General features: G+C 37.0%; 1 protein-coding gene across 6 annotated transcripts in view; it reads left to right on the plus strand.

Annotated features, from left to right (window-relative positions):
* sdk1a (sidekick cell adhesion molecule 1a) overlaps positions 1-27971 on the plus strand; it is a 342555-nt gene that overhangs the window by 83413 nt on the left and 231171 nt on the right. Inside the window, exon 1 of one of the 6 annotated variants that reach the window (XM_058771497.1) lies at positions 27383-27486. The exons of the other annotated variants lie outside the window; for them this stretch is intronic. The gene's annotated coding sequence lies outside the window, so the exon portion shown is untranslated. Of the gene's footprint in view, positions 1-27382; positions 27487-27971 lie in introns of those variants that run through there. 6 annotated transcript variants of the gene reach the window in all.

Below are 27971 nucleotides of genomic sequence, written 5' to 3' on the forward strand. Positions count from 1 at the left end.
GTTGGCTACAATTATTGGCACCCAATTATTGCAACGTCCTTTTCATAACAGCTCTGAGTTTTCTCCTATAATGCCTGAAGAGTTTGGAGAACACCTGATAAGAGATCAGAGACCATTCAATCATACAGAATCTCTCCAGACCCTTCAGATTCATAGCTCTATGTTAGTGCTTCTTCTCTTCAGTTCACCTTTTACCATGGCTGTCCCAGTCCTCTGACCTGAGACAGCCATGGTAAAAGATTCATTTTGTGCTCAGTGACACATTTTTCTGTTTATTTTGATGTTTGTTTTGGATTATTGTCCTGATAGAAGATCCAACTAAAGCCCATTATAAGATTTCTAACAGAGTCAGTCACTTATTGTTTTTTTATCTGTTGGTATTTGATTGAATCCATGATGCCATGCATCTGAACAAGATGTCCAGGATCTCCGGCAGAAAAACAGGCCCACAACATTAAAGATACAGCAGTATATTTAAACGTGGACATGGGGTACTTTTTATCCCTGTTTGTACTAAACCTATCTGGTGGGTTTGCTGCCAAAAATCTCTTTTTTTAGTTTCATGTGACCATATAAGCCAGTGCTGTTTGACGTTCCAGTCGTGTCTGATAACTGAATATGCTGGAGTTTGTTTTTGGATGAGCGAGGACAGTTTTTCTTGAAACCCTCCCGAACAACATGTGGTGATGTAGGGGATGTTTGATATGTTTTTTTAGGCTTTCTGACCCCAATATTCAACTGATCTCTGCAATTCTCCAGCTGTGATCCTTTGGAGAGTCTTTGGGTTACCGTGCATTAGGACGATATAGAAACAAGTCCTCTTCCAGGCAGATTTGTAACATCTTTAGTTGATAGGAACCTCTTAATTATTAACTATTTTCAATGCTTTAGCTCTTTTCTTACAGCCACTTTCTATTTTGTGAAGCTCAACAATCTTGTTCTGCACATCAGAACTATATTCTTTGGTTTTACTCCTTGTGATGGATGATTAAAGAAATTTGGCCTTTGTGTTCCTCATATTTATAATCCTGTGAAACAGGAAGTCAGGGCTGGACAATTTCCTGCTCCTAGTCACCCTGGTATGCTAAAAATTGTAAATATGAATGGGAATAGTGAATAGTGTTCCTGTGGCTCAGTGGTAGAGCATTGCGTTAGCAGCGCAAAAGGTCGTGGGTTCAATTCCCAGGGAACACACATACCGATTAAAAAAAAAAAAAATTCATAGCCTGAATGCACTGTAAGTCGCTTTGGATAAAAGCGTCTGCTAAATGCATAAATGTAAATATACTTCAGAGATATTTTACTCATAATAATTTCGAGGGGTGCCAATAATTGTGGCCAACATGCATTGGAGAAAAACATTTATTTCACCATGAGATTTTCTCCCCACTTTCAATTGTTTTACTTCAATGAAAGGTTAAAAACTTAGCAAATTATTTGAATGAAAGATCAAAAAGATAAACAAAGCAGATTTATTTTCACAGCCGCCTTTGCTCATATTTACCAAGGGTGTCAATATTAGTGGAGGGCACTGTATATGGAAATTGCTTAGATGTGTATTTTGCAAATGATTTGCTGCAGACCTATCTTTCCTTATTTAGAGTAATCCAGATTCATCAATATTTCAATGGAAATGAACCAAATTAAATGTATATGCATTTGTGAATTATTTTACTTATTTTTTCTTAAAAATCTTTATGCACATATACAGTAGGTATTTTTAGTTAATCAGACCGAATGTGATTAAATGAAGGTTTTGAATAAGGTGATACATAAGCTCTGAGGCGTGTTTGTTTCATTTTAATGTTAAACAATGAGCCGTGAAAGGTCAGCTTGTGATGGCTGCATAATTTGGATGGCACATTTTCCTTGATTAAAGCACATTTCCTTTGAAAATTTATTATTTTTTTAGCAAATACCACACATACTGTATGTGGCCAGATAATTTGGCAGTTGCCTGGTGAACGAGTCACTTTTTAAAAGTCAAAAGAGCGGCCTCTAGATTCAAGGGTCCCATTAAAACATCTTCTTTCCCCATTGTCTCAGCGAGAGCCCTTTGAGCTCAAATTGACAAAAAAAGAAGAAAAGGTATTAAATATTCATAGGCTAACACTCATTAGACGTATCTGAGGTGTCAGTCAGAGGCAGGTCTATTTCTGGGATAAGAGCACTGTCTGCTGTTTGTTTCACTGGGCTGTCTCTCACAGCCTTCCAGCACTACCACTGGCACAATGCTGCATGTTTGATGTCGAAGAAACAGTCACACAACTTTTGTCAGCCTTGCCTGGACTTGTCAGATTCAGGAGCGCTGAAGGCTTGAAGAAGTGCGCCGAGACCTCACATCTAGTGGCTGCAGCTGACATGGAGAAATGGAAGACTTGCTGTGGCATCCGGATCTTCCTTTTCTTCCCTCTCTCGGTCGCACTGAGAGTTGGCATGTTCATATGGACGACTTTCACAAATAACGCCTCTGAAGCTGTTTATGCCACTTGTTTTTGTTCCCAGTACTTCTGAAAACAAAGATGCTTCCTTGTACTCAAAGTGGATTATGAGAAATAGTTTCTTTTCTTTTCTTTTCTTTTCTTTTTTTCATCCTGAGCGCTACAGTGCTCATTAGAGGCCCCTACAGTGCTGAACTGACTGATCCTGTTGTTTCTCGCTCACCTCGGCACTCTCCTGAAACCTCGCTCAACATGGAGGAATAGTGGCCGCAAATATTCAAATGTGCAGTCTGTTCCCCTGGCACATATATCTGAAGCCCTGCCACACTCCAATAGATGAACATATGTCTCTCAGCTGAGTCAAAGCTAATTGAATTAAAAGAAACTGTGCGAATAACAGACTTGAATCAAGAAAAAATGAGCGAATCAGTGCTTATAATTTTAGAATGAGATGGGACATGCTTTTGGGCTTTAAAGAAGAATATGGCTTTGCTCGCACAGACATTAAAATCTGATTTGTCTCAGTTCGCCAAACATGCAAAATTCAGTAACTGTGCCAATACTGAAAGTGAGAGAAATGGATTCAACGTTTTTGGATGGAACGAATATCTATTTTTACACTTGTTTGGTCTAATAATGAGCAAAGTTGAGCCAAATGTGTGTCACAGGAAAGATCACATAGTCAGTTTACTGTTGCTCGGTGAAGTTTTGTGGGCGAAATCCAGTCTTTTCTATAGGAATTCACATAATCTGAATTTCATGTCACATTTTGCCATGCAGATTTTGCACAAATTCTCTGCATCAAATTCATGCATCAATATGACATTTTTTTGCCAGCAAAACTTTACATGTCTTTAAAGACCTGATTTCAGTCAGAAGTTTTTGACAAAATGTGAGGTTACTGTCCCTAGTAAAAAAATATATAGACATTGGTAACACTTTATTTTAATGTGTCATAATACAGAGTAATTACCTAATTAAGTACTTAGTGGTAGCTGTTGAACTTACATGAAATAAAAATGTACTCACCATGTAACTAAGTTATGGAACAGCCTGTAATTATGTAGATGTGATAGGCAGCTACTGTTACACATATGTAACAGGCCGAGTCTGTTACACAGCTACTTGAACACTTAAGTACAATCTGGATACACTTTATTTTATTTTAGCTTATACTTGTGTAATATTCTGTAATTTTAATGTAATTAGAAAGGTATTACATGTATTTAAGCTGTGTACTGGTGGGTTAAATCAAACTAATGGCTCTTTTCCACTGCATGGTACGGCACGGTACGGTTCAGTACGGCTCACTTTTGGGGGGTTTTCCACTGGGTATGGTACCTGGTACTTTTTTTAGTACCACCTCGGCCGAGGTTCCAAGCGAACCGCATCGCGTTACCAAAACGTGGCGTGTAAACTCTGCTGATCACTGATTGGCCGGAGAAAATCGTCATTACTGCGTCACTGAACTTGCGACACGAGACACAACAGACCCGCTAGATTTAAATCAGCACAGCCAGCAAAGGATCGGTCGCAACTTTTGTTTGTATCAACCAAAAAAATGGCTGTTTCGTGGTCTGCTGAGGAAGTACAGGCGTTCCTCGTTGATAGCCGAGGCGGATCCAGCGAGAGCTTGATGGGCGACGTCTTGCTGTTAAAAACAGCCACATGCCGAGAATGAAGAACACCATTCCGTCGATATGCTCCATTGTTGTGTGTTTGTTTTTGGCGCGATTACGATGATGTCACGGCAGTAGAGGCGGCGCAACTATAACGACACGTGAATAATCCCGCCCACTCTAAAGCGGTACTAAACTGCAGTGGAAACGCAAACCGAGCCGAACTGAGCCGTGCCGTACCATGCAGTGGAAAAGCGCCATAAGTGCAGCTGGATAAGGTGTACAGTATAGATACACATGAAGTACACTTAAGTACAATCTTGATACACTTTATTTTAAGTAGCTTATGTTTGTGTAATATTATGTAATTGTAATATAATTTTGAAATGTATTACAGTAGGTGGACAACTAGAATGCGTATTACCGGCACGTGTACCGCGGCGTTAACTGCAAGTCAGTCGTGTGTTAAAGTCGTTCACGAAACTACCGCCAGGTGGCGCAAAGGGACAGATTGCAAACTGACTAATTACGAAATACGAAAAATAAAACAAAATTATTTTGTTTTGTAACGATGTTCAAATAATGAAATAAAACAATAATAACATTATAATATAACATTATAGCATCCTCGAATTTACAGTGAGGGTTAATTTCAAAACGTGGGATCGTTGTAGACTACAGCCTAGGCATCAAAAATTAAATGAAGGTGGTTATGGTTATTAAACAGTAATTATGAAAACCATTCAATTTACACAATTTCCTTATGTTGTAATATTATTATTAAGGAGCTTTCATTTAAATCTACATGCTAATGAAAGTTTTTGAACGAAAAATCCTGCCCTTGGCCATTGGCTGCACGTTCATAAGACTATTAGAGTCGCAATTTACTCTGACTCACACCAAAAAAAAAATAATAAACTTGAATAAAATAATCTGTGAGAAATCAAGATTAATGGGCTAAAACTGTGACATGAAAAACACCTAGAAATACTACAAAAAGTAGGATATTAACTCGGTATGTTTAGATTACATTTAAGGAGGTGTGCATTATAGAATAAAAAATAAATTGATTAGAAAAGTGGCTTGAGTGTTACAGGCTAGTTAGGCCAAAACATATTTTGGCACTCACATTAATGTCATAATGAAAGGCTTGAAACTTACATTTTAATAATTCTCTGATGTATTTCAGCAGGTCACACATACTTATTCGTTATCTGGCCTTATTTAACACATTTATTCCAGTATACAGAGCCCATGCCGAAAATTATGGACATGAATTAAGAAATTGATCACTTTCTATGATTCATTCCTTTGTATTAATTAATTCCTAATTACTTGTTGTTTCATTATGAATTAATTTAGAAAAATAGGCGGATAGCGGCTGACAGCTGAGTTGTTCACATTTGATCAATTTAGCAAATCTTGCATTTTGTTCTTCAATAGAAACAACTTGAAGTACGCTTCCATTTTTGTTCATACAGATAAGACTAACTGTAAATGGTCTACCCTTATTTCTGTGTGCAGTCATATCAACAAAACGTTGTGCTTTCTAAAATAGAGAGAACAAACAGGACGTGCTTTTTGCCGTCTCGCTCTGCGTGAACAGGAACACGTCGAACTCGTGTACAGTTTAGCTTTGCTGTGTCCAAAACTGATGGTTTATATTCACAATAAGCTACAGAATAAGACTGAATCCATGAAGGGCTAACGAGGACAATAATACGTTATAATAATGTATGATCGCTCTTTGGTTCATATTTAAGAAACGACTTTTAAAAAGTCGTTATTACAGCAAAAAAAAATTTTTGTTCCATTAATAATTTTATGAGGCTGAAAAATAAACGGTGCTTATCAGTGCTATGGTGCTATAGTTTTCCTGTAGGCTATTCATCAAAAGCAGCATCAAAAAGCAGCGTGTTCACTGGCAGTCCTGTACATTATGAAAAAAAAAAAAAAATATATATATATATATATATATATATATATATGTAGGCAATATATTGAAATATGATGGTGGAAATATATGTAACCAAACAGCACGCAGGCTTCCTTGCACTATAATAAACACAAGAATTATCTGCATGATGCCAATGTTATTTTTATTATTGCGAAGTGAGATGAATGAAGAGCGCGTCTGTCTTGCCTGCGCAAACACGCAATGAAAAAGGGAAGTTGGTTTATCAAGTTAATCCATCCATAGTCGAGTGGTGGATGGTAGCCATGATTTCGAGACGGGGGTAGCTGCAGCCTGGAGCAATGGGCGTGCTGAAAGGAGGCGTTCCGAAAGGTGAATCAGTACAACAAAAACTACCCTAACCCAACCCACACCCTGACCTTTCTCCACGCCCCTACCTTTCGGCACGCCCATTGCTCCAGCCTGCAGTTATCCATAGTTGATGATTTCAGCAACAGTTTAAATAACAGATAGTTCCCGGATAGTATTTTTATTTATTTATTTTTTTAATAAATAAAAATAATATATAAAATGATTAATGCAGATGTGTGCATTCTGCAGTTTGCTGGTGTATGTTAGCATGTCCATTTTACACTGAGCAAGTGTGACTCAATTCAGTCCAGCTGGAGGAGGTTGGGGTTTGGGGGTAGTTAGCTTCATCGTGGGGGGTTGACATAAAGGTGTGAATCGCTTGCTCGTTTGTATGGAGAGTGTCTGATGAGCGTTTCAAACTTGCAGAGCATGTTTAGGCAAAGTGTCTGTTTTAGGATAAATGCCTCATTTGGTTTGGCTTTTGCAATTGCATGCAATGGCATACAGAGTACTATATACAATATAATATGCAGTGTTGCTTGTTTTTTGTTTTGTTTTGTTTGTTTGTTTGTTTTCTCAGGAGACGTGGTGCCTCTTGTCGAGAGACAAAGAAACTGGCCGAAAGAGACGCGTGTCTGCCAGAGAGACAAAAACTTTTGTTCTTAATTTGTATGCTGCATTGTACTAGTTTTGCACTGTTTTAATTGTACGCAGCAACGCTGCAGTCGTTTTGGCAATACAAATGTAAAAATATTGCAGTAATAAGAAACTGTCCCGAGACTTCATGTAGGCCTAATCATTTTTAGTTTCATTACTGGGCAATTCCAGCGTTATGGACTGACATTCTCAGTCAAAACCTGAAATATAAATTCTCACAGAAGGTATTCATTAGGCTACCATATATTGAACTCTCTCTTTATGTTTTTCTAAACCCCTGAAAATAGAATCCAGACATCAGAAAAGTACCTGTCTATGAACGTGTTTTATATTTTAGATTTGCGAAATCTATGGGTTACGGACATGACAAAAAAAGATTTTGTAGACTTTCTGTGATTTACAATGCACAAACAAGCAATCTGCAGAATGGACAAGAGTTGACAATTCACAAAACATAAAATATCAATTTTATTTCAATTTTCGTTTTTGTTTCAGAGGAAAAGCATTACGGACGTGACCGTTCTGAAAGCAGAACTTATCCGACTAGCCTGCAAACATACAAAATGCTTTAAAAACTTTAACAGAGATGTCTAGAGGGTATTTAGGGCTGCTCCCCACGTAAGATTGTTCTAGTATTCGTTTTTTAAATTTTTCTAGTATTCTGTATTCGGATGCAGCCATAAATGACCAACTATGTCATGCACGTTTATATTAAATTAAGTCTACTAATCCACAATGAGCCTTAATATATTCCGCGCTCAAGCACACGCATTAGTTTAAGTTTGCCACAAAGCACAGGCAGAAGTATAGCCTAATAATTATGAAAAAGGAGACATTTGAATTAATAAACTAATGTTTTCTTGTCAGCTGCAAAATGAAATTCACGGTGCTGACTCTCATCTCCACAGTAGATTGGATGCGCCTTTAGAGATAAATGTAACCTTCACAGATTACACAATCAGGGAGTATTTGCTTTCGTTTTGAATTGGTTCGTTTAAAAGTAGACATTTCAAGTTTTCTGTAGATATATTTCTCATGTATTTGAGGCACCCCAATTATCTGTTGCGCATTAATCATTTTCTGCACAAACACTTGAATATGAATAGTAGGCTAATAGAGCACATTTATTTCAGGTTACAGTATGGGATCCACATTAAAATAAATCTTCACAAGTCTACATCCGAGACAGATGCCGTTATTACCTGTAAATTGAAGGCTATTTGATGTTTTAAAATGATCTAACGGCTGATGCCGCTCCAATTCGTTGATCATTAGTTGTTCTTGATCAAGATTTAACAGATGTTATAAATTGCTTTTTGCAAATCTTGCACTCTGACATTTTAACGAATAGGATACACTCCTGCATTTAAATGCATTTAAATTTGAGTTTTACTCAAATTATATGAAAGCAAGTAAAGAAGGCTCCCTTTAAAATCACTGAAGTTGTCAGTTAATGAAGCTCTTTTTTAGGCCTACATCGTGTGCACTGTGAACTTGAGTTTAGAGGACGTTATATTAATCCGTCCCTTCTTTTCAGTTTCAATGATTTAGCTAATGTCACGGTGCACACAGCAGGGAGGAACAAGGAACACGCAGACGAGGCGATAACTCAAAATAATAGTCTTTAATTAATCCAAACAAGGCAGGGCAAGACAAGGCTGAGACATACAGGAACAACGGGGAATAACGAGTAGACCAGACGAAAACTAACTAAACAGGCAGGAACTAAATACACATGACAATTACTGATAATGACTAAAACACAGCTGGACAAGACTTAACTAATAAATCACACTTAACAAGGACAGGAACATGACCAAATATGTAAACAAGAGGCGGGAACACATGACACACATGACAGAGGACTGACAGCTAAATCGTGGCCAGCTTTTGTTTTAGTTAGGCCTAAATAATGGGAGCGAAATTATACAGTGCCTCACATTTTGCTAAAATAAAGGAAATAATTCATAAAACACGCAACAACGTTGTCAAAATAAAGGACAGGTAACGAATAGCCAAACAAAGTATGTGCATGACAAAAATGCATGCTGTTTTATTAAAGGAATTTTTAAATATAAACTAAAAATGTACTTGTGACCAATATTAAGTAATGTGAGAATATTGACATTTTGCAAATAAATCCATGTTTAGCCTATAGCCTAGCTTATTGAAATAGGCTACCACTTTTAATGCTACGATGCAAAGTAAACCACCATTTCTTTAGGATAATATAACGTGATTTATATTATATGAATAATACTGTACACATGTTAAAGTAGGGCTGGGCGATATGGCCTAAAAAAAAAATAAAAAATCTCCCCTACTTAAAATCAATCTGCAGATGACAAAGAAATTGTTCAAAACAAGTTTTAACTTTATTTTGTTTTGATTTTCCCTTCTGGGATTTCATCTGGATTTCCCCCTTGGGGTTAAAGTGCAATCAGAAACAACAAGCCAAAGAGACAAGATGGCAGGCCTTGCCATTGTAAACAGTGAAAATGTAACATAACATATAACATAAAATGTAACATAAAACATAAAATTATGTGACCCTTTTTGATAAGTTTTCTTTAAACACAAGTTTAACATCTTGCTATTCAGTAGATAGGAGGTAGTTCTGATAAAGGATGGACGATGAGATCGTGGGGGTTAGGTGGTGTGCCCAAAGCGTGAATCCGTATTCAGAAAGGCACGGAAAACGAATAACGATTGCTAACGGTTGCCTGTTACAGTTACATTACAGTACATAAAATGTCACTTACCACATAAACAGAGTAAGGAGAGAAGAAATATAAATGTTCCTCCCTTGTATTTATGCTCCGCAGTGAGTCAATGTCATGGACGTAAGGGTAGAGCAAGTTTAAATATCTTTCTAGTCTATATCCATCTTGTAATCCCGCTGTTTTGGGTATTTTAAAAAAATAATAATTATTTGTAATAGAGCAGACACTGACTGTTGTTCATGTATTTCTGACCTCATTTGGCAAGACGGCAGACGCTGAAAACACTGCGCGCTTCAGTATGTGTGTAGCAAACGAAACTGCCCGTCTGTGCATTCATTCATAAGGAGACACGCAGGATTCATATTTAAATGGTATTTTTGCAGCTTAACATTTACAGATACTAGTTCATATCGCGATTTGATTTAAGTGTAATGACCTACTTTTAATTTATTCATCCAAACTTTGACAAATTCAATGACATTCCGCGTTATACAGTACATTCTGTTTTTATAACTAGATTCCGCGATTCCGTCCGCGTTTTCCGCATCGCGGAAATCATAAGCCCTGATCGCACCGCGACGCTCACGACCGGTGTAGACATTGTGTGAGTTTTTTTTATGGGTTATGTTATAGCCCTGCTTGTTTTTTTTTATGTTTTTATGAAATCTCTGTATTGCTCATATCATCGTTTTATTTACTGCCATGCGAGCCACAAATTAAAGCTTGGCGAGCCGCATGAGTCTCGTGAGCTGTGCAACACTGCTTTAAGGGATCCGCATTCCGCATTACACGTCATCTTTCCGAAAACGTTTGGATGCGGCGGATTGCGGGAGGATCATGAAACCCTAACTAAACTCTAATATGGCAAACGCGCGTCGGGAGGGCTGAGCCCTTTCGGGACTACGGGAGCGTCGGCGGATGTTAAAGAGAAAACCGATTTTCATTCAAACAAATCGACGTGAACTACACATTCGAGTTAATCGATAAAATCGATTTATCGCCCAGCCCTATGTTATAGGTTTCAAATCTAAAATATGGTGTAATACTGTATAGCTTAGAGTAATTATAAGCACAGGCTCATAGGCTTGACATTTATCCTGCTTGAATTTGTTCAAAGAAACCCACATAACTTCATCAGTACTAAATTCGCATCTGTGAATATTTCATATTTTAAGTACAGTGTTTTTCTTTCATTTTCCACCGATTGCAGCCGTCAAATGTAACACATTGGCTAGGCAAAGCTGATGTCTATTTGCAAAAATGTGTTTTGGTGCATTCGCTTGATAACTTGTGGTTAAAGCGCCACTAGGTGGTCAAAAGCTGCATATGCACTTTGCAGACGTGGCGGCGGCGGCGATACTTACGGCGGTAAAAAGCACACTTTGGTTGTCCACCTACTGTACATGTATTTAAGCTGTGTACTGGTGGGTCAATTTATTGGTTACACTTTATTTTATAGTACGTGTACTTACATGTACCTACCAAAGAAAGTACTGTAATTAACGTAACTACATGGTTTAGGGGTAGGTTCAGGGTAAGTACCTAGTTTTTACCTAGTTATTGTAATTACTATAATAACAACATAGTATGTACATAAGTAACAGGACTGTAACAAAGTGCTACCCATTTATTTAATGCTAACAAGTATATTACAAATACATTTACATATTTATGTACTCAAAAAATACCCTGCAATAGTATACTAAACTGGTATACTTAAGGTCTGCTAAACTGGAACAACTAATTTTGTACTTAATGCACTTTAATTGTGTGAAAATAGTGGTGAAGTCCAAATAAAGATATAGTGAAGTATATTTGATTGTGCTAAAGTAGAACTATTGCAAGTATACTTTAAGTACACTTTAAATATCTTACACTTAAAGACTGATATTATACAGAGATCATACAATCCTCATCAGTAGTGACATTAAAACACATTTAGACTTAATATTAAGAAATGTGCATAAGTAGTACTCCAAATAAAGTTTAATAACTTTTATATCAGTAAGGCTCGAGCGATACATCAGTAAATATGTTAATAGATTTGAACTAAATGTGTAAATACTAAATGTATTAAATAAATGTGACCCTGGACCACAAAACCAGTCAAAAGGGTCAATTTTCCGCATTTATGCATCATCTGAAAGCTGAATAAATAAGCTTTCCATTGATGTATGGTTTGTTACAACTATTTGAAAATCTGGAATCTGAGGGTGCAAAAAAATCGCCTTTAAAGTTGTCCAAATGAAGTCCTTAGCAATGCATATTACTAATCAAAAATTAAGTTTTGATATATTTACAGTAGGAAATTTACTAAATATCTCCATGGAACATGATCTTTACTTAATGTCCTAATGATTTTTGGCATAAAAGAAAAATCAATCATTTTGACCCATACAATGTATTTTTGGCTATTGCTACAAATAGACCCCAGCGACTTAAGACTGGTTTTGTGGTCCAGGGTCACAAATGGATTTTAAATATATTGCTTTTTTACTAGTAATCTTTCATCTCTATATGGAAGTGTAGTCTCTATCTGAACGGCCAGATAAGATCCGTTGCTGCTTTGTTTCGAGACGCAACACTTAAACATCTAAATGTATAATGTAATACAAATTGTACAATACTGTCTGAAAATCTGTTCGAGCACTCTCATTCATTTACTCTATCTTCGTATAACTGTAACATTTCCTCTGTAGTGAATATTGAATGAGTGAATGACTCAGCATTTTTCAACACAGTATACTGTATGCATGAATGTGTAAAATCCCTCAGCTGCTTGGGCCCTCTGTTGGGCCTTGTGAATTCAGTGAGATGTTATGATAGACATGAGTAGAGAATCGTTTCCAGTTATTTGTCTCACTTTTCACTATAACAGCTATTTTGAGCTGTTGTATGAGGAAGTCTATTACCATTGTGCTAACTCTTACATTGTTACTATAGCAACTGATGTACAAGTACATACATTGGATATTGAAGACAATGCTTAAGCAAATGAATCAGTTTCATTGCAGCCAGTTCTAAAGTGTAAACAAAGCATGTGAATCAACTGAGAAAGTACTATAATGTAATTACAAGACTAAAAATATAATATGCTACTGCTACTACTATCTAGTATCTACTATCTAATAATATCTAGTTTTTGTTTTGTTTTCTATCCATAGTAGAAGTCCAGTTTCAGTGCCTGAGGTGCTGAGAGTAATAATCCCTGTTTTTCACCTCTTACTTGATTGTTTTTTTCTTTCTCTGAAGCTCCAACGTGCTCTTCATCTGTTGGCTGTTGATCAATACATGGCCATGAGAGCCAAAGGCAGGATGTGTGTTCAGATATGATTATATCATGTGTCCCCAAACAGGAACATCGCACCCGAATCCCTGCTCTTTGACCGTGTGAGGGCAGCGATTGGTCAGTTCCCAGGGCCACTTCCTGATGGCTCTTCTGTTTTCGAACAAAGTGGCAGAACGGTGTTTGAGGCCAGTGAACGGCGTGAAGAAAATCAGTCAGGAAAAAGCTAAAGTCAACAGTATTCCCTGTCCTCTTCCGGGATTGTCTTATCATTGTTTTGCCTGTCCTTTGGCCGGCGTGAAAGAGCCTCGTGGGTATTCCGAGGAAGTTTTCTGTGATGTTTCCATTGCTCTGGCTTTTACATGAGCTGCCGGTAGGGGCCCTTCGGCACAGGAGTGGAAGGCAGGGATGTGATGTAGTAATTAATGAGGCTGGAGAGAGGGGTCGTGCCGGCTGCCTTCGTCTAGCTCGGGTGTCGTGGGGGCACCCTACGGCGAAAACAGTGGTAATACAGTATTCAATTAAGAGCTTCGGTGTGCTCTGACAGGATCCCAGCAGGGGGCTGACATTGCACTAACCAGACACTTACATGCCTTGGAATTAGGTGCAAAATAATAGGGAGCAAGGATAAGCCGCTGATGAATGAATTGACCAGAGGAATATGTAACTGACCTGAGGCTGATTCTAATTTCACCTCAGACCGCCGCCAGAAAATCGAATATAGTTCATGTCTAGATTGTATTCAAGGGTTTGGATTCATTTATTTATTTTGGATTCATTTAACACCTCCCATTCCTCTCTGAAAGCTTGCCCTTTTGCTGTCTTGTTTAGACTTTTGACTGCCAACGTAAAGTCTGGTCCACTTTGCTGCTTATAAATTAACCACCCATTTCAACAGGAAGAGACTGTTTTGAGTCTAAAGAAACTGACAGTTTAAATTTTTGTTTGGAGTTCTGTGTTTTGATTTTTGTTTTTTTATGATTCATTTTCAGATTTATTTAAAGTAGTTACAGATTATTTTACACGCATACACTCCTGTTAAAATTATGATGTTTGCAAGATTTTTTGATGTTGTATTTATTTGATCAAAAATAAACAAAGTATTTTATTTTATAATTCATATTTTAACAAATAATATTTTAAAATTTAATATTTTCCTGTGATACAAAGCTGAATTTTCAGCAGTCATCACTCCAGTCTTCAGTGTCACATGATCCTTCAATAATCTTTCTGATATGCTAATTTGCTGCTCAAGAAACATTATTTTCAAATTTAAAAAAAAAAATATATATTTTACTGCTTAATTTTTTTGAGGAAGCTGTTACTTTTCTCAGGATTTTTGATAAATAGAAAGTTCAAAAGAACAGCATGTATTTGAAATAGAAATCTATTATAACATGATAAATGTCTGTTAATTTCTGTCAAATAAAAATGTCTTCTGTCACCTTTGATCAAATTAATGTGTCCTTGCTGAATAAAAGCATTAATTTCATTAAAAAAAAAAAAAAAGTACTGACCCCAAATTTTTGAACAGTCATATAAAGGTATATAGAATAAGTAAATACATTTTAATAAATTAATAAATTATAATAATAATCTGCGCTGTTATTTGAAGTCTCTGTCACTGTAGATTCTGTGACATGCCAACATAATTATGAAAACTGGATTCACAATAAGAATGTAGTTTATGATCAAACAGGCTTAGTCTACTGAGTATTTCATCATGACACAGGCTTAAGGACATAATATTCGCTTGTGATTTGTGAATCCCTCACTGTCTCTTGCCTCTTACTCTCCGGTGCATTGCAAGTATGATCATTTTCCCAGGGCTGCTGATGAGGTCCGAGGCCCTCTGCAGTTTATTCATCTGCTCATTTCTCAGCACCAGTCCAAATTCCCATGCACCTAAACATCGTACATGCATTCGTCTATGCCCTGGGTCCAGGGCCGTCCCTGGCTGACACGGGACCCGGTGCGAGGTAGGGAGCGGGGCCCCCCTCGGTCTGTTCATGATCGCGTTCCGGGGGGGAGGTCCCCCTCGGTCCGTTCGCCATGGGGCCCCCTCACAGCGTTGGGCCCGGTGCGACCGCACCAGTTGCACCTCCCAAAGGACGGCCCTGCATGGGTCCCGTAGAGAGTGCTGTTTCAAGTAGACGGGTCTATGTAGAGGCTAAGCGGCAGCTGTGTGTTTGGCAGGCCACTGTCCCTTAATATCATCCGCAGGGAGGTGACAGCTCAGATCATCCGTCACGCAGGTGGCTTCCTGAGTTCGCCTGACATGGAGGAGCACTCATTTTCAGCAGAAGATTAAAACATCCCTCTGATCATATTCAAACGGACACCTTCACGAAGATGAGTCAAGAGTTACGACCCTTTCAAAGTTTTTTTGAAGTGTCCTGGCAATGACGTCCTGTCAGAGGCAGGATGACTGGGCTGCTTTTAAGGAAATAAGAAAAGCGCATGTCATTGTTTGGGCCTAATAGTATTGAATTCATCTTATTCTGTGTTATTTTAAGGAATACATGTAGACATTTTAATTATTTTTATTAGTTTCCTTAACAAACCTCTTCCATAATAATTATTTTATTTAATATTTATTTTTTTGCCATTTCCATAGGGCTTAATTCCTTATGAATAGTTAATAACCATGTACTATTAATCTAGAATATATTAATAAGTTTGATGGCACATCAACTCAAGTGAATCAGTGTTGTGGAAACACTATGCCATTCTGAAGGGAAATTAATTGCTTTTTTTCCCCCTTTTGGAAAGCTCAATAAAAAAAAAAAAAAAGTAAAAAATCAGTATGTGTAAATACAGTCTGTTCTATCTGAGGGAACAGATATCTTACTTCACTAAAGAGCGTAAAGAGAATCCGTACTTTTGAAGTATTTTGTTGCATTAATAATGAATAATTTTATTAATTATTCATTTTTATTCATTTAATTTGTAATACAGCACACTTTTGGACGTCCATTTGAAAAACATTTAGGCAAGGACATAAATATGGAAGACAATATTTCATCTGTATCAGTAGAAGCTTAAGACCTCACTGAACCTGAAGAAAATGTCTTTCGGGCCGAAGTCATTCACATCATTATTTCCTCCATTGTATTACAATGTTCTTAAAATATTATAAAGAATTTGAGTGACAGCCAAGTATGATTTCCGTCGATTTTCAATAGCTGCCACACAATATGAGAATGCAACAAAGGTAGAGATGATAGGAGTTATTACATGTACTTTAATAGATGTATGTGCACTGTGCATGTTGGGTTGGGATGGAAGGTGTTTAAATATCTTGCTGGCATGGCAACAGCTTGGGATAATTATAGAGTACTTTTGTCATTTCTCACCTCTGTCACAGAACGAAATACGTGACTGGGGTCCGTAGCGTGAATCAATCAAGTAATCAGTTTTTAACTGACGAGAGTATGACTAATCCAGTTCTTCTTTTCTCTTCCCGTCTAAAGGAAGATTATGGCAGAGGATGTCTGTGATCAAGGCAAATTGCTTTTTCAACATATTCATAACAGCTTATTTGGACTGTCGATGAAGAAAGAGTCCTCAGTGTTCATGCTATTATTTTGCCAGGTTTCACATCACGAACAGCAAGAATTACAGGTCATGTTTAATACCTGGCAGTTTGCTGGTCCCAATCTTGCTTTTAGCTGAGCGGAATAATAAGACAAAATATTCCACGTTATTTTCAAGAAAATGATTCTGTCCATACTGGAATTTATACAGGCTGTTTATTATCGGATCAGTCTATTAGACAACTATTAGTTCTTTTATTTGACCGAATGTGAATGTGCAGTGGGCTTCAGATTGACCCTTGAACCCGGTCTGTACCCAAGACCATTTGACCCAATCAGAATTGCATACAACTGCCAGTGTAGTAACACTGTAACAAACCAACACACTGTCATGGCAAGTGATAATTATTTTCATTTTTACAAATTCAGATTAATCTCTTTGGTCTCATTTGCACATTTTTGTACATCAAATTGCACAAATTCAAGAGAACTCATCAGTTCATAAAATCATTATCTCATGAGATTGGGTTGAAACAAACAGTTTAATCAAGGCACAATGACTCCCCTAGCACACAAGAGCAAATGAGAGAATAGCACATAAAAAAATATTGGGTGACCAACAGATGTAAATTACATAAACAGTCTCATAAACTCCTCTTGGAACTCAAACTTTTTGAAAACAGATATAGAGAACTGCATTGACAGTTAATGATTTCAGTTAAGACGCTTTGGTGTCTGCCAAATGAATAAAATGTAAATGGTTTCAGTTCCGTGACTGTCCTTGTCTGATAAAAAACGAAGTCCAACTGCATTCTTGCTGTATAGTTTCTCTTGCTACTGCTGCAGCTTGCAGGGTTGCTCAGCCTTGAGTGTAATGGGAAAACTCTGCTGTTATTATTTCATTAACCCCACAGATCCCTATCATCCTCCATGACATGCTTTGTCATCATGAGTTTTCCCTTGCTGATTTTTAGTTTTATTACTCATTACGCAAAACTTGCTAAGTTCACTAAGAGGTGAGCATGCCATCTGTTGCTTTGCAAGCAAGTTGCGTTAAAATGATAAAACTATATTTTAAATGCATATATTTTTCTTAAAAACACAGAACCCAACCAGAAGCTATTTATTTAAAAAAAAAAAAAGAAAAGAAAAAAGACCCAATCCCAACCTAAAAACTGTATGTTTTTAGGACATATCAAATTTGGGTCAGATAGCAGCCCTCTAGTAATTTATGACATTTCTTTACTCTCTCAACATAATATTTTGCACTCTCCTTTCTCTCTCTCTCTGTAGTTTTATGTGCATATTGGCAGTTGCAGGCCTTTTAGCACATTGAATGAAATGTAGAACAAAAAAGCTCAAAGGACCTTTTTTCATAATTGACGGTCTGGTCAATACAAAAGGCTCATATTATTTGCAAAAAGCAGTTAACCCTTAAAACACTGTATCATGCTCATACCATGATGATATTGAATGGCATATTACTACCTGTCACGTGTCGGCCTATCTGAGTTCTTGTTTTCCTTATTTGGTTTGGTTCCGTTTCTCATTTGTTAATTATCATTCATTGTCCCCACCTGATTTGAATTACCGTATGTTGTTTGCTCTTTTGTTCCCATTCATATATAAGACCTCAGTTCTCCCCTTGTATTTGGTCCGATCTTAATGTATTAAATGGGAAAGTGAGTTTATGTTTATTTCGTTCTCCGAGTCCTTATTTTCCTTTTTTACCAAAACCACACACCCGTGACACTACCATGGTACAACCCGAATTCCGGAAATGTTGGGACATTTTTTCAATTTGAATAAAATTAAAACTAAAAGACTTTCAAATAACATGAGCCAATATTTTATTCACAATAGGACATAGAGAACATAACAAATGTTTAAACGGATAAATTTTACACTTTTATCCATTAAATGAGCTCATTTCAAATTTGATGCCATTTCAAATAGTTGAAATGCATTTTACCACTTCATATTTGTAATATAAATGTCTCAGTCAGCAGTGAAGAACTGCCCACTCATCTGTCAATCAAACATTTCACTCCAGAAAGTGGTTTAAACTTTGCCAGTACAAATATTGCAGTAAAATAACTGAAAATTCTATGGAAGCCAGTCTCCTCAGAATAAAAAATAAAAATGGCGATTGTGAGATTAGTTTAAAAGAAGAAATAGTGACATTTTAAGACATACTGTTAGTCACTTTGTGAGATTTAAAATGAAATGATAAGGAATAATGTCACACTGTCAGATAACCTTCCATCCATCCATCCATCCATTCATTCATTCATTCATCCATCCAACCAACCATCAATCATCCATCCAAACACCTACCCAACCATCTATCCATACATCCAACCATTCATTCATCCATCCAAACACCCACCGACCCATCCATCCAACCAACCATCATCCATAGACCCATTCATCCATCCAAACACCAACGCATTCATTCATTCATAGACCCATCCATCCATACATCAAACCAATCATCCATTCATCCATACATCTATCCATCCAAACACCTACCCATTAATTAATTAATTCATCCATTCATTCATTCATTCATTCATCCAACCTCTGTCCATCCATGTTTTATGCCTTGTTATATGAACATGTCCAAAATACCTCGGTGCTTTTGACTTTTTGACTAAACTGAATACAGTTAATTGTTAGGCTAAAATAAGCCCTGAGTACAATGCTTTTCCATAGCATTGTTTCTTTTCAGCTGTCAAAATAGTTGGGGCGTTTTCAATCATGTCCTGCCACCACGTAACATGCAGTGACTTGCTCCGCTGATCTACTGCATGTGGCTCTGGTACCCTTGTATTCTTTCAGCAGATAAAACAAGTGGATTTGGTTTGTTTGTCTCATATTTACTCTAGGGCTCAGGCTCTGTGTCGAGGGGATAGCTGCGTTTCATATTTGTCATGGCCGACTGAGAGCGGGAGCATATTGCAGGTGTAACTCAGACCCCTCCTTAGACAGATTGTTTCCCCTATGACTGTGAGTTATTGCAAGGGACCACATTTCTGTCAACAAGCCCAGCTCAGGGACCAACCAATCATAATCTAATCTTCTGAATGGGCTCAGTGTTGTGGGTGACTGAAATTGTTTATTGTACGTGGCACAACATTTCAAGTCCTGATTAAAAGAAAATATACACAGGGTCTCATATTGACCTGTGCACTTTTTAAGGCATTTGGGAGTCAAAGGGCAAAGTGGAGATGTTTCTCAAAAATAAACCCTCAGGCTAATATTATTGAAATTAATGCTTTGTGTAGGTGAGAGATCAGAGATGGTATTTTAATATTCAAATTGAGCATTAAAAAGCAGACTGTGCCCTTAAACAGGTGTTTCTGTGTACGTTTTGTGTGTGTGTGCACCTGTTTAAGGGTGTGTGTGTGTGTGTGTGTGTGTGTGTGTTTAAAGTCGAACATGCACAGCTGTTTGCTTTCTCTGTGTCTGCAGTGATGAGAGGTTTAGTTCAGATTCTTTCAGGATGTGTCAGTTGTGTTTAGCATTGTACGAGCATCCCACACCATGAACACATGAGACCATCCTGGAAAAATAAGCCAGCCTTTCTCTATTCATTTGCACAAAGGACATGCAGTGCTCAGAAATAAAAATAAAAAAATTATTTTGCTGTCCTTGATGAGCCTGTAGTTCATATTTTTACTTGTCCTGAAAACATGTTCACTGGCCCCACTCTAACTAACTAACTAAATGTTTTATTTTATTTTTCCAAATGTCTCTTTGGGGCTTGTTATTATTTAAGTGTTTATTATTTTTAAGTTATTAAGTTATTATTAAGTATTATTATTTTTTTATTTTTTGTAATTACATATAAATTGAATCCTACACAAAGGAAGGGTAAATAATTTAATAATTATATTAACCAAGAAATATTAGTTAAATAATTTATTGAATATTCTGAATAGGGGTGTCCCCGACTAAGGATTTTCATAGTCAAATCAGGATTTTCGATTCATGCCGATAGTCGACTGATAGTCGAATCATATGTTTTGGGGTGGGCCAAAATACATTACCAAGAGTCAAGTTATTTGACAGTCATAAATACTAACGTTAACACACACGCAAAATAGCCTAACGGACGCCTCGCAGATACAAACAGGGTATGTTTGTTCTATGTGAAATCAGACATTTGAACACCCCATATAGCCAAAATGGCATGATCATAACACCCCGCGAATATTCGACTGTGAGATTGGGAGTCGAATCAGGCTCCTCCTATCGAAGCATCGAATCATCAACTATTCGGGGTCACCCCTAATTTTGAATATTCAGTAAAAATTCTGTATTTCTTTTTTATATTTTTATTATGCAAATTATATATCAATATTTAATTATTATAATATTGCAAATGATATTTGTTTAATGAAATCTTTTTGGCTTGTGAAATTGGCCTATTTGGCCTAGAGCTGGCATAGTTATCCATATACAGGATGGAGCGATTAAAGGGCACCTATTATGCAAAATCCACTTTTACATGATGTTTGGGCATAAATGTGTGTTGGCAGTGTGTGAACACAACCAATCTACTATAATAAAAATCCACCCACTCCTCATTTTTTAATCCCCTTTAAACCAAGTCAGTCTCACTAGGCCTGCCGTTTTGATTCTCACCGCAGTGTGACGTCACATTTCGGAGGGCCGTGACACGGGAGTTGATTGACAGCCCTGCATTGCTATAGTTTCCGCCTTCAGCGGTTGTAAGCTGTCCTTCATTTTCTCTGCGCTCGAGCAGATGTAACGTCAACAATGTCTCGCAAGCAATCCCAGTGCTCTGTGTTTGGATATAAGACTGAACATAAGAGTCTTCATTTTCTCCTAACATCTGAGCTGCTGAGGGCACTGTGGATTACTTTCATTTTTCAAGGTAATGCGCCTCGAAATCTACCTAAATACGTGTATCACTCCAGACTCCTTTGTGAATGTCATGTTGTTATAGTGCTTAGCGTTTTAACCGTATTTGTGTGTGTACATTAGGTACATTAGAACACCGGTTCTCTTGCTCTCAAGTTATGTTGCTTATTGCCGGCTGTTTATTGCTGTAGATATGCAATGCAGCGAGACGCATACGCGATGCCCTCTTCTGGAGATGGGGAGGGAATATGCAGCTCATTTGTATTTAAAGCCATACACTCCAAATCAGCTCTTTTTTAGACAGCTGTTCAATCAATAAATGATCTGTGGGGTATTTTGGGCTGAAACTTCACACACACATTCTGGGGACACCCAAGGCCAATATTACATCTTGTAAAAAGGGGCATAATAGGTGCCCTTTAAATGAACCATAATGAGGCGTTTGTATTTTTGCTGTACTGACTGTCTGCACTTAGACTTGTGTGTCTTAATCTTTGAGACAAGCTCATTTTACCGTTGGGATCAAATAGGCAGCCAGACGGAGACCACAATGCGTTGGCATCCTACACACAGGTCTCAACTTGTTTTTCTTGCTTGCTTTGTGTTTACATATAGTCTGATGTTGTGAATAAACCTGTGTTTCATGAACTGAGGATGTGTCTAGTGGTCGAAATTGTGTATTTTATTGACTAACATAGAATAAACTGTAAAAGTACAGTTATTTTACATGTAGTTTTACATATATAGTGCAATAATTTTCTTATATATACATAAATACAATATATACACAATTAAACAGTCTGGCTGTTATGAAGCTAAAATCGTAATTCATTAACTTTTTAGTGAATTTAATTGAAAATTGTTAATGACAACTGACATGTTAATGTTTAGCTTTAGGCTAAGCACTTTCTGAATATAGTAACTGTGCAAAAACCTTAATTTTCCACTACTTCATTTGACAAAACAAAACTGTAGTATTTTTGCATCTCGCAGCGGAGCATGTGGATCCTACATTATATGAAATGTGCGATCAGACCATCATAATGTCAGATCCTGTTGCGTTTCTTGCTGTTATGTGACTTCTTTCAGGGGCTACCGATATTGCGCGTGTGTCGTAGTTTGACTTCGGGGTATTTGCGGCAGCGGTCCCTGGGAGAAGACTTTGATGTGCCTTTGAAATACCGTTCAGCCTCGGGCTTTCTCGCTGTGATCTCGTATTAAGACCCACCAGGCTTGTATGTTTTTCACCACAGTCGTGTTTATCTCGTCCCATTAGCGATGAAGCCTCCGGTGCCTGCATTCTACTTCGCTCAAGCACACCGGTCCCAGAGTTGCAATGAACGCTGCTCCGGTTTGGAGAGTGCCTGATCAGATTTGATGGAGAGGATAGGGTTCAAAGAATGCGAAAGCAAATGCCGTACGCGCAGGGAGGTCAGCGCGCTTGTTCAACCCCTCCGTATGTCATTCTCATAGTTTGCGAGTGAGCCTGGTGAAATGTAATGGCTGTGAAATGAAAGGTGAGGCTGCAGTCGTGGCTCATTCGTCAAACGATGGGTTGCGGGCAAATGCGGGCCGTCAGTACGCTTGCTCCCAGAGTCTGCAGTTGTCATTTTGGGAGTCTGCACGGGTGTGTAAATCAGAGAAGATTTGTGTTTGAGCTAAGCAGAGACTGAAGGCAAGGCGCTGCCTCGTGCAGAACTGGTCGCTTTATCCTGTAGACCACATGTAACACACTGGCACTCTGGTGCTATTGATTTAATATTGAGGCAATCTGTGTTCCAGTGGGGAGACATATATAGGAAATACAGGCTATAAATGCCAGGGCTTGTGTTTAAAATGAAGAATAAGAGAAAACAGCATTACTCGTGAAGCACAGTAGAATTTCAAATGAAATAACACCGTTCACAGGTTTGGGGTCAGCAAGATTTTTTTAAATAAGAAAGTAATTCTTTTTTAAATGATCGAAAGTGACATTATAATTTATAATTTTACAGAATTATAAAATTAAAATGCTTTATTTAAAATTGCATTTATAATTTTACAAAAGATTTCTGTTTCAAATAAATGCTGTAGTTTTGAACAAGTTTTTTCATCAGCATATTAGAATGATTTCTGAAAGATCATGTGACACTGAAGTGTGGATTAATGGCTGTTGAAAATTCAGCTTTGCATCAAATAAATAAATTACATTTTAATATATATTTAAATATAAAACAGCTATTTTAAATATCAATATTTTACAATATTTCATTTTTTTGTGCATTCTAAATTAATGCAGCTATTGTGAGCATAAGAAAGTGAGGTTTCATGGCAGCTGTTTAGTGATTCTTTAGTGATTGCCAAATATGACTGAATTAATTCAAAGTGCACTTTTTCATTATGCAAAATGCAAGTTATAAGCATTTTGGGATTCTTCACACTTTGTTCTTAGCACCGTATTACATAACCTCAAGGACCTTTGCAAAAATAAAAAATATACAGACTTGTATGTGCGCACAAGAAACCATTAAATTTAACATAGGACAATGCACAGTAAGCCACCTGTTGTGCCATCAGCCCATTTCGTGGTGTGGTTTCTTGGCCGCCACAGACTATGCATTAAAGAGACCTAAGGCCTTGAAATACGGCATACAGCCCCAATAAAAGCCAAATCTTAAACACCTTTTTACAGTAACAGTCTTTTTTTATAGACCCTTGAACTTGGCAAATTTTATGCCTTCAGTCCATTTCGTGTCATTGTTTCTCCACCACCACAGAGGATGTGTTAAATTGCACATTAGGCCTTGATATTAGAGGTACTAACGTAAGAAAAGCTCAATTTTGAGCAGGTAGATCTCTGTTAATTCATGTGCATTCATGCTATCGTTTTATTCATAGTAAGATGGCAGTGATGCACAAAGGAAACAGGTTATATAAAACTAGAAATTGTAATGCGTAAGCATGCAAAACATTCCCATGGACATAGTTTCTCAATGGCAAAAAAAAGTTTCTTGTGTACATGTAAAAGTCTTTATTTGTTTATTTTTGGGATTCTGTATGTTGTCACTTAGAGAAAATCAATGAAAAAAAATGAAAAATATGTACAGATGACTGTACTATATACCAAATATAAAGCTGAAAATAATTCTCTATGAACCATTTATGTTAAATATGGTCTGAATCTACCAAGAGGTTTGGAAATTTGAGTCTGGAAATGTATGGAATTTTGAAATAGAAAATGTGTAGGAACTCTGTAAAAAGGTTTACTTTTTAACCGTAGTGTACTTGGACACAAACAGTATTCAGATACTTAAAATGGATGTTATTATATTAAATGCAAAATATCTTACTAAGAGGCATCTGGAAACAAATGATACTGAAGCTTTTTTTTTTTTTTTTCACAGCTAACTTCATTTGTAGCCAATTTGATGCTCATTCTGGTTAACTCCTCTTTTTATTTGTATTTTGTTATTGTTTTCTGCATGAAGTCCAGTTGAGTGCCTCTGCTGATACCAAGCATCTGTCATTTTAGATTAGATTAGGTTTCAAATTCATTGCTGATGAATGCAGAGCCAGCACAATTAAAAATATGTGTAATCAAACATTCATGTTAAGAATTTATTTGTTGACATTTAAAATGTTTGAAATTAAACTGCCAAACAGTGTTTATGTGCTTTATTTGGAAAAAATATACACTCATAAAAGTAAAAATGGCCATGAAAATTGGTAAGAAGTTCATTTCTGACACTAATTTGAATGGCCAGCTGCTCATTTCTGGAAAGTCCTGTCAACATTTGCATTCATTTTTATGAGAGACAACAGTTTGCTGCTGTTGCTCAGGAATATGTCTTAACCAAATGTCTTTGTACACTTGTCCGCACTCTAATTGCATTGCTACAACCACAACATGAAAGGTTATGTCATTTGTATTATTTTAATTTAAAACCCGAAATATTTTGCTTGAAAAGCATGCTTGTGCTAACCTTCTTTCAAAAAAATGTGTCATACATTTTAAAGGAAAATTTTAGTACTTTACATTAGGCCTGTTTCCTATATGGATATGTTCATATGGATCATTTTTTATGATACTTTTTGTTTGTGACATGAGTAAATTATTTCCATTTTCAGGTGAATTAATCATTCCAGTCGTGGATTAAGTATTCAACATTTTGAAATGCGAGCAACGAAAAACCTTTCTGGAGTTTTTCCCGTCTTTATTGAACGACACACTTCGATACATATTGCGTCTAAGTCAACAGCAGAAAAATCTCCCTGCAGCTTGAAGCTTGAAAGTACACCAAGAAATAAAAAACCTTGACCAGGTACAAACATTGATCCAGTCGGTTGGCCAATTACCGTAGCATTGTGTACAATTCTCAGCACAGGCGGCAGAGAGGATTTCCTTCATCAACACAAGGTCGAAGCGATGCTCTGGGTAGAATATTGGTGCTGGAGGTTAAATGTATGTACTGGTGCTGGCTGGGCTGCTGCTGTCTCACGGGTTGAGGCCTTTAGTCTTGTGTCCCTGCTTCCATTTATCAAGTCGGAGAAACATATAGTTCTCTAATTTGAAGTGAATCAAAGATATCCCGTTTTAATATAAGAAACTGAACGTTTTACTCTTGAAAACACAAACCTTTCACAGTTGCATGCTGTGTGCATACAGTACGTCCTGATTTATTGCTGTTAACTGTATCTGAACGGTTTAATAAAGTCTTAGTGTAACTAATGGCTTTAATGACTTTAAAAAGAGATTTTGTGCAGGTACTCATTTGTTAGAAGAATAGAAGATTTTTCAGTGAAAGAATGTGCCACACGCTGACAGGCTTTTCAATAATTATTACATTAAACTGGAATTCTATGAGAGGATTTACTTGATTTTTGTGCGGTGGGTTCTTTTAACTTGTGTTTTGGCTGATCGCCCAGCCCATCTTATGTTTCTGTGAGGAGATTTTGGTCAAGCTGAAATGCATGTGGTGTTGAAACCCTCTATTACTGACTATAATTCAATAATTCACACAGATTGCATCCTGTCCAAGGTGAGCACGTTGTCCTGTGGCTCCACATCATTCTGCATGCAACTCCATCAGTGCCAGGCCAGAATTGTCATGAAAGATGACAGCACTGCGCCGGCAATATGAAGGCCATTTTTTACTGACTTTTAGAGACTGCTTTCATAGAATCACAGTTGTCTCGGGGGAATAAGGCCATTTAAGCCTGGTGATAGAGGAATGTTTTCATATTGCATCAGTCCCCTAGTTGATCTCTGTTTTGTGGCATTTGGTGTCAGACTTTCAGAAGTGAAGGATTGGTACCAGTTTAATGGCTTTCATCTCATCTTGCTAAATGATGTCTGAGCTGTTTGATCAAAGGAATTCTATAAGAGATATTTATGCATTGTATGAAATATGTAGTTTGTTCGTTAATAATGGAAAGTATATTAAATCAATATTCGTGAGAGACCATGTTAAAATCACTGACACATGGCCTTGAGTGATATAACAGTGTTTTATGATGTTGTATTATTTCTATATAATTACTTATGCAATAAGCAATAAAAAATTATGAACACTACATATATTAGTAGGCTATTTATCAAATAATTATATAACAACAATGTAACAATACTAAAATAATATTTTAATTATTGTTATTTTATTTCTATTTTTATAATATAACAATAATAAAATCTAGGGGTGACCCCGAATAGTCGACGATTCGATGCTTCGATTCGAGGAGCCTGATTCGACTCCCAATCTCACAGTCGAATATTCGTGGGGTGTTATGATCATGCCATTTTGGCTATATGGGGGTGCTCAATGTCTGATTTCACATAGAACTACCGGTTTTCTCCCAATAAGTTAATATACAGCCTATTGTGATAATGCTGTAAATAAGAATCTGAAAAAAAAAAAAAAAGCTTTAAATACATATTTTAACGTGCGTGAATAAATCCAACCACCCCTATAGATTTAAGTTTCACTTTCCATAATCCGTGACCTACAGAGGAGCATCTTGGCGGCAAGGATTTAAAACTTTAACAAGACTCAAACTGACGCAGAGTGAAAGACTGGATTTTTCTCGATCAGGTAGGATACAAGTGATTTCAAAACATTTCAGCCGGTTTATATATATCGTGTATATATTATTTATCTCGTATAAGATGCATTTGGTTGAGTTACGCTGCAGTAAAGCGCTTTATTGAACAGTGATTATCTCTTCAGTGCGCAGCGCGAGCAGGACAAACAACTATGCTGAATAGTAATAACTATGACTGGGACTGTCATATACCCATAACATTATAATGAGAACACTATTATAATAAAACGCTGTGAATTTTTAGAGTTTAGTTCCCGTGTTTCTGCACGTTGTTGCGTCAAGAACGTGTCCACAAAAGGAGTTCATTCAAAGCGGCGCAGACACGTTCATGCATCTGGGCGTTTTAGCCTGCCTATAAGTTGTTATATTAACGTTATGTTGTATAAATAATGAAGCGTATTTTATATGAGATAAATGAGTTAAATCCCATTGATTAAAAACCTTCTATCAAATGATTAATTCTACTGGTCATTCA

The sequence above is a fragment of the Onychostoma macrolepis genome, chromosome 03 (genome assembly GCF_012432095.1).
Source record: "Onychostoma macrolepis isolate SWU-2019 chromosome 03, ASM1243209v1, whole genome shotgun sequence".
NCBI lineage: Eukaryota > Metazoa > Chordata > Actinopteri > Cypriniformes > Cyprinidae > Onychostoma > Onychostoma macrolepis.